We start from the raw sequence: 15,697 nt of genomic DNA on the forward strand, positions 1-15,697 counted from the left end.
TTAAATAAAAATATTATTAAAAATATATTTACAATGAAAATTTAACAGTGTTATTATTGAATAATTGATTAGTTAATAACTTAATGATAAAGTACTTAAAAGAATATATTTGGGGTCAAATAATCTGGGGTCAAATACTCCGGGGTTGAACTGTCCACTAAAAAATCGCGCGCGCACACACACACACACACACACACACACACACACACACACACATATATATATATATATATATATATATATATATACATGAAATTGTATAGAAATGCATTAGGGTCGAACCGTCCAGGGGCGAACAGTCCGGGTTCGAACTGTCTGGGGTTGAATAGTCCTGCTTCTGAGCATGTTAGGGCTATTAAAAATAAGGACACCAATAATGCCCATGCTAGACATAGTTTAACATGTCCTCAGTTTCGTTCATTTTATTTTTGTGGTTAAGAAAGTAGATCCTAAGCTATTTACTAACCAGTTTAACAATTATCTTGAATTTCTTGAACTTAAGTGGCAATGTGCAGATGTCACTCCAGGTTTAAATGAAACTATTTCAGTTAAAAGCTTATTAAAATACCAATGCATTTAACAATGTGCTATTTGATATATTTGGATGTTTTTGTATTTTATCTCTTATTAGTTATTTTAAATTCTAGAGCACTTTAATGATACATTCTGACAGTGAAATTGGTGTTTACTTGGTTAAGAAAATTATTGGTTAGGTTATTAATGATGTCAGTACTAAGTAGGTATAAAATGATTTGCATGTTCCTGTGATTTTATTCTGAGGAAGTTCTTGAAGTAAAAGAACAAAAGTGCTCAAACACATTGTTGTTGTTTTTTATGTATAGTATTTATAGTATTTCAGCTCTAGTACTATTGGTCCAAGGGCTTTTTTTCTTCAGTCATTCTTATAAGTTCATAGGTAGGTACTAGGCTATTGGCCCTAGGGCCTATATAAGCCTAGCCAAACAGGTACCCTGGCTTTCAGCACCCAAGAAAATTATTTTCCTGTGCCCCTATCGAGCAGAGCCACAGAAGTGATCCCCGGGTGAATTTCTTATTTTTTCATAGATTAGTACTAGGCTAGCTGCCCTTTTTTGGGGCCATTTGAAGCATAGCCAGTTACCCCATGTAAGAATCAAACCCTGCACCTTGTCTCTTTAAGGTAAGCACCTTAACCATTATGTCATCTTCCCACCCTTTCCTCTTCAATCATCAAGATTTTTCTTGAAGAGTGCTAATGAGGAGCTTTGTTATAATTTTTTTGGCGGGGTACCTTCTACCATAATGCCTTGCTCCCTTATGCCTGGTTCAGGCTCTGATATCTCAATCACTGTTTACAGCACATTTCACATGGTACTGTGCATCAGACCCAGAGGTGTGACTGCAATGCTGATTGGGTGCATTACAGTCTTGCTTCTGACACTGTTTCCTACTCACGTATTTTGAATAGCAGGAAACCTAATTAGTTAATTCTGCTAAGCAGTTCACCCTGTAATTCAAAACATATACCAGGGACGAATGCAATGGTACAGCTGTTAGCTATGTCACCTCACAGCACTTGGTTCTTCAGTTCAGTTCTCAGCTGAAGTGCCTTCTGTGTGGAGTCTGCACACCCTCCCTAGCCTTCTATAAATATATCCCTGCATAATCCCCCTCCCCTGCCAATAACCCCTTATTACCACAAATCTACCATTATTGTATTTTTCCCTCTTCTGTCACTATTGGAACCCCTTTAACAATCAGTATCATGTCTTCCCTTTTCCCTTTTCCCAGAAGATTGGGACTTTAAGTCTATTGGGAGTAGAAAGGTAGCCTAATCTGCCCAACTTGGAAGGCTTAAAGTGAGAATTACTTGTGTCTAATTATTTGACTTCTTTCTAATACCATTTCACCTTTGGCTAACTAAAGTGTGTTTTTACATTATGAAGGCTGGGACTGCTATTCTAGTCTGTCTGAGTTGGAAAAGGGAGGCTTAAAAAGAGAATTACTTGTTGTAGCTAGTTGTTTGATATGTTTCTGATACAGTTTTCTCTAACCAAAGTGTGTTTTCTTCTACATTAATAAGACTGGAACTGCTATTCAAGTGGCAGTAGTAAAGGTAACCTGGTGTGTCAGAGTTGGAAAATGCACAAGGAGGCTTAAAGTGAGAATTCCTTGTTGTTACCAGTTATTTGATTTGTTTCTGATACTTTTTCACTTTTGTCAATATAAAGTTTGTTTGTACATTAAGAAGGTTGGGCCTGTGAGAAACTGGAAGCTTTGTTATATGGATAGGGATAATAAGATGCAAGCCATTAAAATGTTTTTATTCTCTTTAGTATTATACACAGGTTAGGCATATTTTTGTCAACCAGAGAAGCTGTGGATAGCAATTAAAAAAGAGTTGAAGGATTTTATCTGGGAAGGGAAGACAGCAAAGGTCAAATGGGATAAGCTGATTCTTTCAACAGAACAAGGCGGACTAGGATTACTTAATTTGGGGGGGGGTATTTTGCAGCAACACAGATAAGGCTCTTGTACACAGCACAAGCAGAAAACTATAATTCAAAGTGGAAAGGAATGATGCTGATACAGGGAGGAAGCTCAAGAAATAAGGAGAAATTGGGATTTTGGATGCAGATTCTTAAGGAGAAGAACAAAAATCATAGAGTATCATATTCATAAAATAGCAGGGAGTATTCTAAGAACCAAACTAGCATGATAATGGAGAAAAGAGATTTTGCCGTTAGGGTTGACTGTAGTCAGGGATACAGATAATAGGCAAGAGGGGGCTGAAATTTATTGGAGAAAACTGACAAAAAAAACAAGGTATTGGGAGCAAATAACTAGAAAGGGAAAGGAATAGAATGGGAAGAGGCCAAGAATTTATTTGGGCTGCAAGTTAGAGATCGCCTTCCCTATCAAGGATTGATATCAGAGTATAGCAAAGACAAGAAATAGGTGGCTCCTGAATGAAAGACCAGCACTGGTAGAGGTTTAATAGAATCTAGAATGGAAGCTGCCATTAAAAAATAATAATTAGTAAAGCATATAAAATATTGCATAATAATTATAAAAATCAATCAGAGGAGCCTAGAAAGGTTTGGGAGTATGGATTGGATAAGCAATTCACAAACAGACAATGGGAGGATATATGTATATCTCACAAATATGCAACAAAGTCTAGAAGATTTAGGATCTTTGCCTGGACATGTTTAAAAAGGTATTTCTATACCCCAAGTAGACTCTGAAGAATTTTTCCTCAGGTGGATAGCAAATGTTGGAGATGTGACGGCCAAAAAAAGAGGTGGCTGGGAACATATTTTTTGGGAGTGAGCTGGCAGACTTTAGAGATTCCCTGCAGACTGCTCTGTTGGAGATGCTGTGTGAGCAAATTAGATTGACTGGGGAGATGATTATTTTGAGTTATAATACAGTATCAGAATTACCTAGACATAGTAAAGCCTTGCAGAGTGTAATTATGGTGGCTGCCAAAAAGCAATTACTAGAAAATGGAAATCAAAGTCTAGACCAACTTTACCAGAAGTACTGAATATAATAACAGAGACAAAACAACTAGAATTGGGATCTTTAAAAAAGGGAAGGAGCAAACTACATAGTTAAAAATGGGAATTGTGGTAACAATATATGCAGAGCAGGAATGAGGTTTCAGAGGCAGGATTTGAATGAGCCATATAATGCTTAACTGACAATGACTGGATAGATTATAAGTGATGTATAATGTTTGCAACTACAGTTGTTTTAATGGTGTCTGTGATGTAAACTGTTTGCAAATAAAATTGCATCATGTTGTTTATTTTTCATTTATATAAAAGATTGCCTATGTCATAAAAAAAGCCAATCCCACCAAAATGGCAGCCTATAAAAAAAAGGCTGGGCTTGCAGTTCTAGTGGGAGGAGAAAGGTAGACTGGAGACTGGACTGTCTAAGCTGGGAAACACACAAGAGAGCTTAAAGTGACAGTTACTTGTTGTAGCTAGTTGGTTCCTTTTACTTTTGGCTAACCAAAGTGTTATTTTACATTAAGAAGGCTAGGACTGCAGTTCTAGTGTCAGTAATAAAGTAGCCTGGTCAGTCCAAGTTGGGAAAATGCACAGTTAGGCTTAAAGTGAGAATTACTTGGTGTAGCTAGTTATTTGATTTGTTTCCAATACCTTTTCACTTTTGGCTAACTAAAGTATGTTGTTACATTAAGAAGGCTGGGACTGCAGTTCTAGTAGGGGTAGAAAGGTAGCATGATCTATCACACCTGGGAAACACACAAGGGAGCTTAAAGTTACAATTATGTGTTGTTGCTAGTTGCTACCTTTTCACTTTTAGCAAACCAACGTGTGTTTTTAGATTAAGAAGACTGGGACTGCTACTCTAATGTCAGTAGTAAAGTAGCCTAGTCAGTCTGAGTTGGGAAACAGGCAGGTTTAAAGTGAGATTGTTTTATCAGCCAGAAGACTTTTTATAGATTTAGTTGGGTGTTGACCTGCACAGGAGTACTTTTGCTGTGTCTTTACATTAGGAACTTACAGGATCATCCATCTTGTAGCAGAAGGTGTTTACTTGGTCTCTCTGAGTTGGGAGGCACTTCAGGGATCTTATAGTGTAGTCATGTATTGGCCAGAGGGCACAGGAATATTAGTTTTAATCTTTTTCTGTGTGCTGTAAAGTAGGCACATGTTCAAAGAGATGTTCACCACTCGGTGGTGGTTAGCACTTAGCAGTACCTTGTATAGTAGCAACCTATAAAATTAGCAGTTAAGTTAATTGCCTGTCTGGCGCTAGGATCCACAATATCTGACACACACTCAGGTCACTGCAGCACAGATACCAATATGATTCGGTCATAGTTCACATGGGTGTGAATGGACTGAGGCATACCTGACTGGACTAAATGAAAAGAGACATTATGGATCTCTCTCTGAAAGTGTGCCACTGGCAGGTACATTCCTTGCTTTGAGCAGCAAAAAGATGATGCTACAGTATGAACAGAAAATGATTGATTTTAATAATTGGCTTAGTTTCTGGTGTCACTTCAGGGGAAAGCAGCATCTATCAGCATGGGATGACATGGCTAGCAGACCACTTTGCTTTGCTAAGGATGGTCTGCACCTGTTCCCCTGGGCCTTCAGATATTGGCTAAAACTTTATCCATCCCCTTACAGCCTTTTTTAGGAAATGTCAAAATGACAAAATTACCAACATAGCAAAAAAAAAAAAAACATCAAAGCAACTTCAAGGTGTTACTGCTCAATGTTAGGAGCTGAGCCTAAACAAGAAACTCCACACCCTACAAGCTTTCTTCACTATGGAGAGTGTAGGCATCTGTGCTGCTACTGAGGCTTGGTTTAAAGCTGTGGAAAGTATTGCAGCAGTGGAAGGCTACAAGGCCTTCCACAAATTTAGGCCAGCAGCCGCACAAACGGGGACTAAAGGTGGAGATGTCTCAATCTATGTTAGCAACAAATGCAACTCTAGGCTGGTTAAACAGGATAATGCCCTGGAGTTCCTCGCAATCCAAGTCTCCATCAACAAGGTTCCCTACCATGTACTGGCCAGCTACAGGTCACCCTCTATGACCCACAATGCTAACAACTCTTACCTAGCTCTACTAGAGGTGCTCACTATCCAAGCAAATATCCTATTCATGGCAGACTTTAACTACCCCTCTACAGACTGGGAATGTACACTACCTCTAACTCGCAGGCACACCATTTCCTGGATTTCATCAACACAAACATATTGAACCTAGTACTCACCAACATGGGAGACCATTGCATCCCCCATGTCACTTCCTCAATGGTGAAGTTGGACTATAAGGATGCCTTCCTTGACATAAAACTCAACCAGAAAACCCAACTAAACCTGTAACATTTAGGAACTACACTAAAGCAACTACATCCAATTAAGTGATGGTTTGTCAATATTCATGGCTCCCTCAGCCCTTGAGAACCCAACTACCTATGCAAAATTATTTACAGAAACCCTGTAAAAAAACATACAAATGGCTACACTGAGGCTGCCATTCCTACCAGAAATATGCCCAGATTTAACACCAAACCAAACCACACGGTGGAATCCTTACCTTAACAGGGTATACAACAAAAGAAAAAAGGTCATGGCCAAAATCAGAAAATGCAGCTCTCGCAGAGACAAGAGCTCTTTGATTCAACTTAAAAAGAAACTAAGAGGTCTAACGAAGTCCAGCAATTACAAGGTCAGGCTAAGAATTATCACAAGGCCTTCTTCAGCTATGTCAGGAATCTTACAGGTAATACTCAGTAGTGTGCAGAAATGGTGGTAAATTGCACAACTTTCACTGACCAGGGTGACATAACAAATCTACTGGCAGTTAAATTTAGCTCTAACTACACCCCCCCTACCCCGTGTGAAAACCCTTCTAGCCTATCCCCCCCAGCTATCAACAAGGAGCATGTTCTGGAGGTCCTCACTAAGGCCAAAATTACTACTTCAATGGGCCCCAACAGTATCCCGAATTACCTCCTAAATAGAGCAAAACATGACCTAGGAGGACCACTACAGCCTCAAAACAGGCTACATGCCAGGTGAATGGAGGGCTACAGCAATCATCCCTTTTCATAAAGCTGGACCATAAACTGACCCCAGGAACTACAGCCCCATCAATCTGACAAGTTTAATATGTAAAGCCATGGAACGAACTATCTTGGAAATGATCAACAAGGACATTGGCAACCTACAGATGGGTCTATATTATGTGATCAAATGTTTAGTTAATCGAATAACTAAACATCGATCACTAAACATCAAAGAACCAAAACCGTGAATGGCAGTTTCCACTTAGGGAAACAATGCCGTGGTCCTATATAAAAAAAAATAAATAAACACAAATAAAGTGGGGGGCTTCAACCCCCACACCCCTGATGTGGGGGGCTGTACACCCCAAATATCCACTAACTAAATATACCAACTCCGAGATCACTCCACATTGAAAACAGGGAAAAATCCACATAACTGCCAAACTACTTGTGTCCCTGGTGGAAGCTGCCGTTTGCGGTTTTGGATCTTTGATGTTTAGTGATCGGCGTTTAGTTATTCGATTAACTAAACATTCTATCATGTAATATACACCCCCTACAGACTGTGGACTCATGCCAGTTTGGCTTTGTTAAGGGAAGATCTTACCTTCTTAACCTGGTAGATGTCTTCACAAGTGGAATGGATGAAGGTAAATGGTGCATACCGACTACCCTGACCAGGCCAAGGTGTTTGATAAAATACCCCACTCAGGTTTTGTTGACAAACTCTCAGAACTAGGCATAAATCCCTGCATAACTTACTGGATTGCTAAGAGGCTCATAGATAGGACCCAAGAATTCAGGAACGGTGAGATCACCTGCACCAAGAGACTGGTCACCAGCAGAGTACCCCAGGGCTCTCTATTGAGCCCACTCCTGTTTGGCATCTACTTCTCAGATGTCAAGGTTAATATCAAAGGCCTCTGATTCACCAGCTTCACAGACGACTGTAAATTAGGAGCTAACATAGATTCTCCCCATGACAATGACATTTATATGAGGGTCTAACACAAGCAAATGACTGCTGTGAAATCCACATATTAAAACTCAGTGCAAATAAATGTATTATAGTACCTTTTGGGAAAGCATTCCCCCATCCTAATTATTTCATTGATAAACCACCCCTAAGAGTTGACCCTATAGTTAGGGATCTGGGAACATATGTAGACAGTAATCTGGCATTCTACCAACATGTAGCCAAGATAGTAAGAAGATCATTCTCTCTCACCCAACTCATAATCAAGTGCATGGCATCCAATTCAAGGAAGCAATAGTAGCACACTACTCAGCCCTTATCAGACCCATCATTGAGTACTATGCCTCCTTTGCCATGTACCTAGCTAGGCACTTGCAAAGGTTGGAACACTGTCAAACTTTCCACACCAGGAGAATCCAGGGTATGAATACCCTGTTCTACACAGCTTGCCATAAGGTCCAATCTCAGTACTCAGTCTCCTACAGGTTACTAAGAAGTTATCTATGCCTATCATATAAGGCATCCTCAGATCCATCTCTGATGGATCCCTTGCACATCTGCAAGACAAACAACACCACAAACACTAAATCCAAGGACCTGAACTTTGTCTGCAACATAAATTGAACCTGCTGAAATGACCAATATGTGTCCCAGTGGATCCCCACACTATGTAATAAGCTTCCAATCTAGGTGAAGCAGAGCTTATCCCTGACCTTGTTCAAAAGAAACATTGGATGGGAAATAGCATATTCTCCTTTGGCCTGGCCCCATGTTTTTAATGGACAGTGTCAACAGTTAGTAAATTAATCTCCAGCCAACATGTCTCCCACACACATAACCCCATAGCTACCTCTTTACTAACACATCCCACCATATAGGCATCCAAGGAACTCTAGCACAAAACTAGATTGGGTTGCAAAGCTAGGCTTATAAAGACCTTGGCGGTTGTTAGCCTAGTATGAACCTATGAACATAATAACCCATACTCTGCTAAATGTACATTCTGAAGCCCTTTTCTGTTAAATTTACATGCTCCTTTCCATTGAAATGCATTCTCTGTAACACATATTCTACATAATTACATGGATAGCAAGTTGGTTGAGGGATAGAACTCATGTAGCAAAGGTGGCAGGTTCAGGATCCACTTTGCAGATCTCCAAATTACAAATGGGGATCTCTAGATAACCAAGTCTGTGGATGACTGCAAACTTTGTGGTATCCTCAAGCCCCCCTCTGATACACATAAGCTCTAAACAGAACTCACAGATGTCAACAACTGGTGCTCAAAGAACAGTTTAAAACTAAATGCTAAAAAATGCAGTACCATTGCATTTGCTAAACAATCCCTCCATCCATACTACAGTATAGACAACACCGCCACTTCATAATGAAAGTATGGTGAGATACCTTGGTACATGGGTAGATAACTCTCTTATTTTTGACCATCATGTTATAACAGTGGTTAGGAAATCTTACCTGGCACACAGGTGATTAGAAAAGGTATTTTATTTAGAAGCATGGAAGTTTTTGCTCCTCTATATTTCGCATTGATCAGACCTATTATCAGATACAATGCCCCTTTGTTGGATGTATCTTACCAGGCATATTAAGCAACTGGAAACATCCTAGAGGTTCCTCACTAAAAAAGATGACAGGCTTAAAAGACAACATCTACTAAGAGAAGCTGGAAGCACTGCACCTTTATTCAATGTCCTGTAAGACTTCTTAGGGGCAATCTGTGACTAGCTTTTCAGGTCATTGGAGATCCACTCATCCAAGCCCTCATATCTCCACTAACCAAATAGCCCCACTAACACTGGAAACAGAAATCTAAACATGCCTCAACAAATAAACAAAACACAGTGGAGAGATAGATTTGTCACATAGCACTTCCCTGGAATGAACATCCACTCCAGTCAAGTAATGTGACCCACTATTCTTCCTTCAAAACAGGAGTTAGACAACTGGGTAGGATCCACAAATTAAACCCTGATATGAAAGGTCTTCTTCTCCTAAAAAAGGAAGTAAAGTCTAAGGGGTACTGTCAAGATGTAAATGGCCACAAAGCCCAGTTGATTTGTATTTTCTATGATTCTATGATTCTATCTATGCAGTTCATAACTTGTCTGTTCTTTCTCTAAATGCATTTACTTCTGCATATTTAATTATTATCAGCACTGTCTAGCTTCTTTGTTTCTATTTTTGATATAATGGTTAGGGTGCAGGGTTTGATTCTCACATGGGGTAATTGGCTAGGCTGTAAAATGGCCCACAAAGGCAGTAAGACTAGTACTAATTTATGAATCTATGAACCATTAAGATCTTGTGACTGACAATTATTTATGCATTATATATTATTATTTGAGGTGAAAGTACTATTTATTATTATAGGTTGTCAAGCTGCAAGTATCTGTCTCTGACTGGCCACAGCATTATACACATTATCATTTTTGTTTAATAGTATTATTATCATCAGGTTACTTATCAAAATTGGCTTAACTGAAGTGTTGGGTCTCAGGTTCAAAATCTAGGGTAGTTGTAAATTTGTCTTGCCAGGAAGAAAATTGTTGAGAATTGGAGAATTCCACCAGTCTTCCCTAAGAATTGTATGTGTATGCATGTGTCTGTCAAAGTAATAACTTATTTGAAAGGCAGTTACTGTCAGTAAGGTTCATTAGAAGACACTGATATTCATGGAGAGAGAAAGAGGTGGGAAAGGAGCCCAGAGTGTTAGACAAATGGATCAGCTTGGTAAGTGATCAATGCATGTTCTTAGCCTGGATTTGGATGTTGGAAGCTTATACCCAGGACAGCAGTGCATATTTCCTCTATGCTCATGAGCTCTTGTTGTATTTGGTAAATTGTTTAATGGATCAGATTTGTGTGCGTCTTTTCTACTTTAACTTGTTAGGTACTAGTAGTGTGATTCAAGAGACCATCCTGCTGGCTATCAGACCTACTTGTCGGCAGTGGCATGGATCTGAGAACCATCAACATAGTCCCTTGAGTTGCAGCCAATCAACCAAACAGATTTATATTGAATAACATTTAGTAGAAAAAGAAAACTAGACAATAACCACTTTCATCAGTCTTTGAGGTTGCACTTTTTTCCACTGTTGTGTGACCTTGGAGTTGGTATATATAAGATAGGGTGTGGGGATCCCTCCCATGGAAGTGCAGGAGGATAAGCCCCCCTGCAAAAAAGAAAAGATTTATGTCGATATAATCAAAACTCTTTTTCAGTTATTTTATTCTACTGTGTGGCATTTGATGTAAATGTATTTGGTAGAGACATGAATCTCTGTCCCCCACATATTCAATGTTATAATGGTTGGCAGTGGTGGAATTCAAACTCTAGTTGTTTGACAACCATGTCTATCATTGTGACAGTGTGCTCTGTTTATTTATTTTTTAATTCTGCTGTCACTGCATACACAATCCAATATATATATATATATATATATATATATATATATATATATATATATATGTGTGTGTGTGTGTGTGTGTGTGTGTGTGTGTGTGTGTGTATGTGTGTGTGTGTGTGTGTGTGTGTGTGTGTGTGTGTATATGTATATATAAATACAAATGACAATTCCCTTGTGCATTCATTCCAGGTTTCGCCTACAAAAGGAATAATGTCCGATCAGTATTCCTGAAGGAAGACTGTATAGTTTTACCTAGTCCAGTCGTTAGAAGTGCCGAGAATAAGGGGAATGATTCCATCCATTTGGTGAAGAAAAGTTCCTGAAAGACACACATCATAAGAGTGATGTGATTTACCCTAGAATTCTATGAAAACAAAGCAATAAGGTATAAACTTTATGAAAAAAGTTGTGATGACTCTTACACTTCAATTTACTCTGATTTTCAAAGGTTTGAGATTACTATAGACTGAATACTTGTAAGGTAATAATAATTTATATCATTTGACAGTCTGAGTGACATGCAAGGCATATAGCAGTACCGTGCAAGTTAAGTATCAATGCAAAGTTCGATATTCATGTTCTGGATTACTTTCTATGGATTATTACAAGATTAAGAGAATGAATTCACTGTTTACGTCATATCATTGAGGTTTCATATGTGACTATTCTATGTATAATCATCTTAAGTATTCATTATTTCGGACTCACATTTATGGGATTTAAATATCTGAGACATAAACTTCCATTTAGAAGTAAAATCAAGTTGGAGGTTGCAGGAGCAAAACAGGTCCAAAAAATGAAGAGTATCTCAAGACCAACTATGTAAAAAGAATGAGTATTTATTTAAAGATGAGCGCTTTCACTGTTAACACAGCTTCTTCAGATCTAAGTTAAAATAAATAAAAACTTAAAATGGTTCTTTTATATGATCACCTCTAGTGGACAAACAAGTAATTACAATGAAGAAAACATAAAATGATTCTTTTGTATGATCACCTCTAGTGGTCAAACAAGTAATTACAATGAGGATACATATAATGAATGAATAACAAGTTGGATATACATCATAAAAACACAAATCAAATAGATGTTAAATGCTCAAACAATGCCTGTCCTAAAAATACAGAAAATCCCAGTCAACTACATTTCCAAATGAAATGACATGAAAAATATATATATAACCTACATAAGAAATATCATGAATAAAAGTGACTGTTGAAGGGGGGGGGGGGAAGAAAAAAGCTAAATTCTCTAGTGGTCAAACAAGTAAATACAATAAGAATGCATGTAATGAATAACCAGTTGAATATACAAAATATATGTCCTAAAATCACAAATCAAATGAATATTAAATGCTCAAACAATGCCTATCCTAAGGATACAAAAAATCCTGGTCAACTATATTTCAAATGGAATGACATGAAAAATAGTGAACCTCTGTGAGAAATGTCATAAGTAAAAGTGAGTATTGAAGGGGGGGGGAGAAAAAGAAAAATGAGGTGAAATACTAGTACAGATGTCAATGGAGAAAGCAGGTACAATCTATTTAATATTCCTACGTGTTCTTAGTCTCGGTTTTATCGAGGCTCTATCATTGAGGCCAGATCCTTTATCTGCCCTAAGCCGAACTATCCAGTCACATTCCTTGTTCTCTGTATGTGTCCTAATATCACCACCTCTTATTGCTGGAACTATAGTTTCAAGTACTCTAAAACAAAAACAGTGCGATCTTCCTGCAAGATTGACATGTTTCGCTAGGGCATTATAAGGTGAACCCTTCCTTATGTGATAGATGTGTTCCCTCATTCTGTCCCTTAATGATCGGTTGGTTTTCCCAACATAAAAGTGGGAGCAGATCTGACAGGTGGCCAAATATACCACATTAGTGGTCATGCAGTCAGCCTCCACATTTGTTTCATAAGTGACAAGCGTATCAGGATGTAAAAAGTTGCTGTCTTCATTAATAAATTGACAGAAATTACATCTACTACACGGTTTAGTATGTCCTGCTACTTTGTTTACTGTTCCATATTTAGGATAGCATAGCATCTTTTTAAGATTGTTCTTATTCTTGTACAAAAAACTGGGAGTTTCACCAACTATGACTCTTAGTTTAGGATCAACATGCATGATGGACCAATATTTATTGATGTTATCTCTAATCTCATTATTATCTGATGAATAATATGTTGAAAACTTAACATGAGATGACATGTGCTCCCTATTCACCTGGGTGTTGGTACTGTGATGTCCAAAATATGGTGTAGCTACGGTGTTACGTAGTCCTAAGGCTCGTTCCAGAGAAGGATCAATTTCATTAATATTGTATCCTCTCTGCAAAAGTCTACTTTTAAGGTCCCCTAGTTCAGATACAAAACCTGCCTCCAAAGGATTTAGCCTAGATGCTCTAATGGCCTGACCTACCATAACATTCCTGAATACAAAAGGAGGGTGCATACTCGATCTCATGAGCAGGGTATTAACATGACATGGTTTCCTGTACACTCCTGTATTAATAAGACCATTTGGAAGTTTTTCAATATACAAATCCAGGAATTCAATTCTGTTATATGAAAACTGCATTGTAAATTTGAGACAATCAATTAGATTATTCATGATGGTGTGCATCAATTGAAGTTGTTCTAAAGTGCCATTCCATATCACAAACATGTCATTGACAAAACGTCGATAGAACTTAACGTGTTCTTTAAATAATGTCTTACAGAACAAGATATGCTGTTCCCAATGTGCAAGGAACATGTTGGCATAGCTATTGGCACAGGAAGTGCCCATAGCTACGCCATCTACCTGTTTGTATATGATGTCATTGAAAACAAAAAAATTGTTTTCCAATACTAGTTCCAGGAAGTGTACCAATAAATCAATCTTCACTATGTCGTACTCACTATGTTCCTTAAGATATTCAGAAATAAACGTAAGTCCTAAGGTATTCGGAATGACCGTAAAGAGTGATTGTATATCAAGGGTCACGAACATATATTCATCGGTGATGCCATTACAGTTAAAACAATCATATAGTTCTATTAAGAACTGTTTGGAGTCCCTCAATACAAACTTATTCTTGTTCAGTACTTGCCTCAGATGTTTCTCTATGTATACAGAGATATGCTCAGTGACCCATCCACGGCCAGAAACAATTGGTCTCATGGGTGGGTCACTGGCATTCTTATGTAATTTCGGCAGGCCATGTATAACTGGAATCAAGGGTATTTTCACTAGAAGGTATTCATGTAAATCACGATCAATCAAACCACTCTTATGAATGTCTGATAGGCTATTATGTACATATAAAATGACTTCTTTTACTGCTGATAACTCAGTCTCTTTGTAAAATTTATCATGCAGCATACTAGACATAGAATCATAGTAGTGTAAGGTATTCATCACTACAATACAACCACCTTTATCAGCAGGTCTAATAATGATTCTGTGGTCCTGTTGTAGTCTCTTAAGACTCTGCCTCTCTTGGTATGTTAAATTATCATATTTCCTTAAAATCCTACCTGATTTGGTTCGACTGTAATAGTTGTATATCTCATCTTTTGTGAGCCTAAAATAGGCTTCAACAAGTGGATGATGTACAGGTGTATACTCACTTAATTTTTTAAACACCAATGCATCCTTTGAATATGCTGTAGTATCAGAACCTCCAAAATGGAGTTTCAGCATTACATTCCTGCAATAAAGTTTCAAGTCAATAATTGTATCTGTTAACTTACTGTGTGTTTTGGGTATAAAGCTAAGCCCTTTTCTCAATAAGTTGAAATCATCTTGTGAGAGTGCAACATCAGATAGATTGTGTACTATGTTTTGTCTGTTCTGTTCCACATCTTTTTCAAAGTACTGTCCTGTTGAAACTCCCCTGAGAGTTTCCTTTTCTGCCTGCCACGACTCATAGACCTTGCCCTTCTCGGGCCTTTCTCCAGTCGAATTGGCAGGGGAAAAGATACCTGTGGATTGGCATCCAGACTTTAGGTCTGAAGAAGTGCAGGCATTGACCTGCACAAAAGCGCTAACCTTACTTCATTAAACTACAGTATCATTACTTTTCATATTGCTTGGAGTGTACTTTGTCCATTGCTTTTATTGTTTTTCCTCAGAGAAGGTAAGTCAGACAGCAAGGCTGGTGTAGGCTGAGACAGGAGCAGGCAAGGCTTGGAGTTCAATGTATGGAGGTGCCAATGAATATTAAAGTGAGATGAATTGAGCTGAATGAAGCATGTCTTGAGACTGGCAGAGGCAGCAAAGCTGCAAACAATTTTCATATAGCAACAGCTGTTTACTTTCAGTAAGTTTATACCGTAAGCAGGAGCAAAAGCTCTCTGTCATGATGCACTTTAAAATGCAAGCAATACAGCATTGCATTGATGAGGGTGCAAAATCAACAACTGTACAATAGAGGGTGCCTTTGTACAGGATCTTAGAATGGATAATGAAGAGCAAGACACAGATGGTGACAGAGAGAGAAGGATGGACAGTGACAGAAAGAGAGAAAAGGTTAGACGACCAGGGGTCTGCAACCTGTGGCTCTGGACCCACATGCGGCTCTTTCACCACCCTGCAGTGGCTCCCTGGAGCATTGAAAAATAATGGTCACTCTGCAGCACACATACACAATGAGAGTGATCAATTGATGGATTTTAAATATTGCTCTTATAAACTTATAAACTTACTAGAATAACATGGTTTATTTTACCATGCATTCCACACACACTGAGAGCGATCAA

At 38.3% G+C, this 15,697-nt stretch overlaps 1 long non-coding RNA gene across 1 annotated transcript in view; it reads left to right on the plus strand.

Annotated features, from left to right (window-relative positions):
- LOC122812167 overlaps positions 1-15,697 on the plus strand; it is a 647,623-nt gene that overhangs the window by 425,550 nt on the left and 206,376 nt on the right. The window contains exon 3 of the long non-coding RNA XR_006366342.1: positions 11,139-11,334. This is a non-coding gene — a long non-coding RNA (uncharacterized LOC122812167). The remainder of the gene's footprint in view (positions 1-11,138; positions 11,335-15,697) is intronic.

The sequence above is a fragment of the Protopterus annectens genome, chromosome 9.part0 (assembly GCF_019279795.1).
Source record: "Protopterus annectens isolate FY-2018-M chromosome 9.part0, PAN1.0, whole genome shotgun sequence".
NCBI classification, from domain to species: Eukaryota; Metazoa; Chordata; order Ceratodontiformes; family Protopteridae; genus Protopterus; species Protopterus annectens.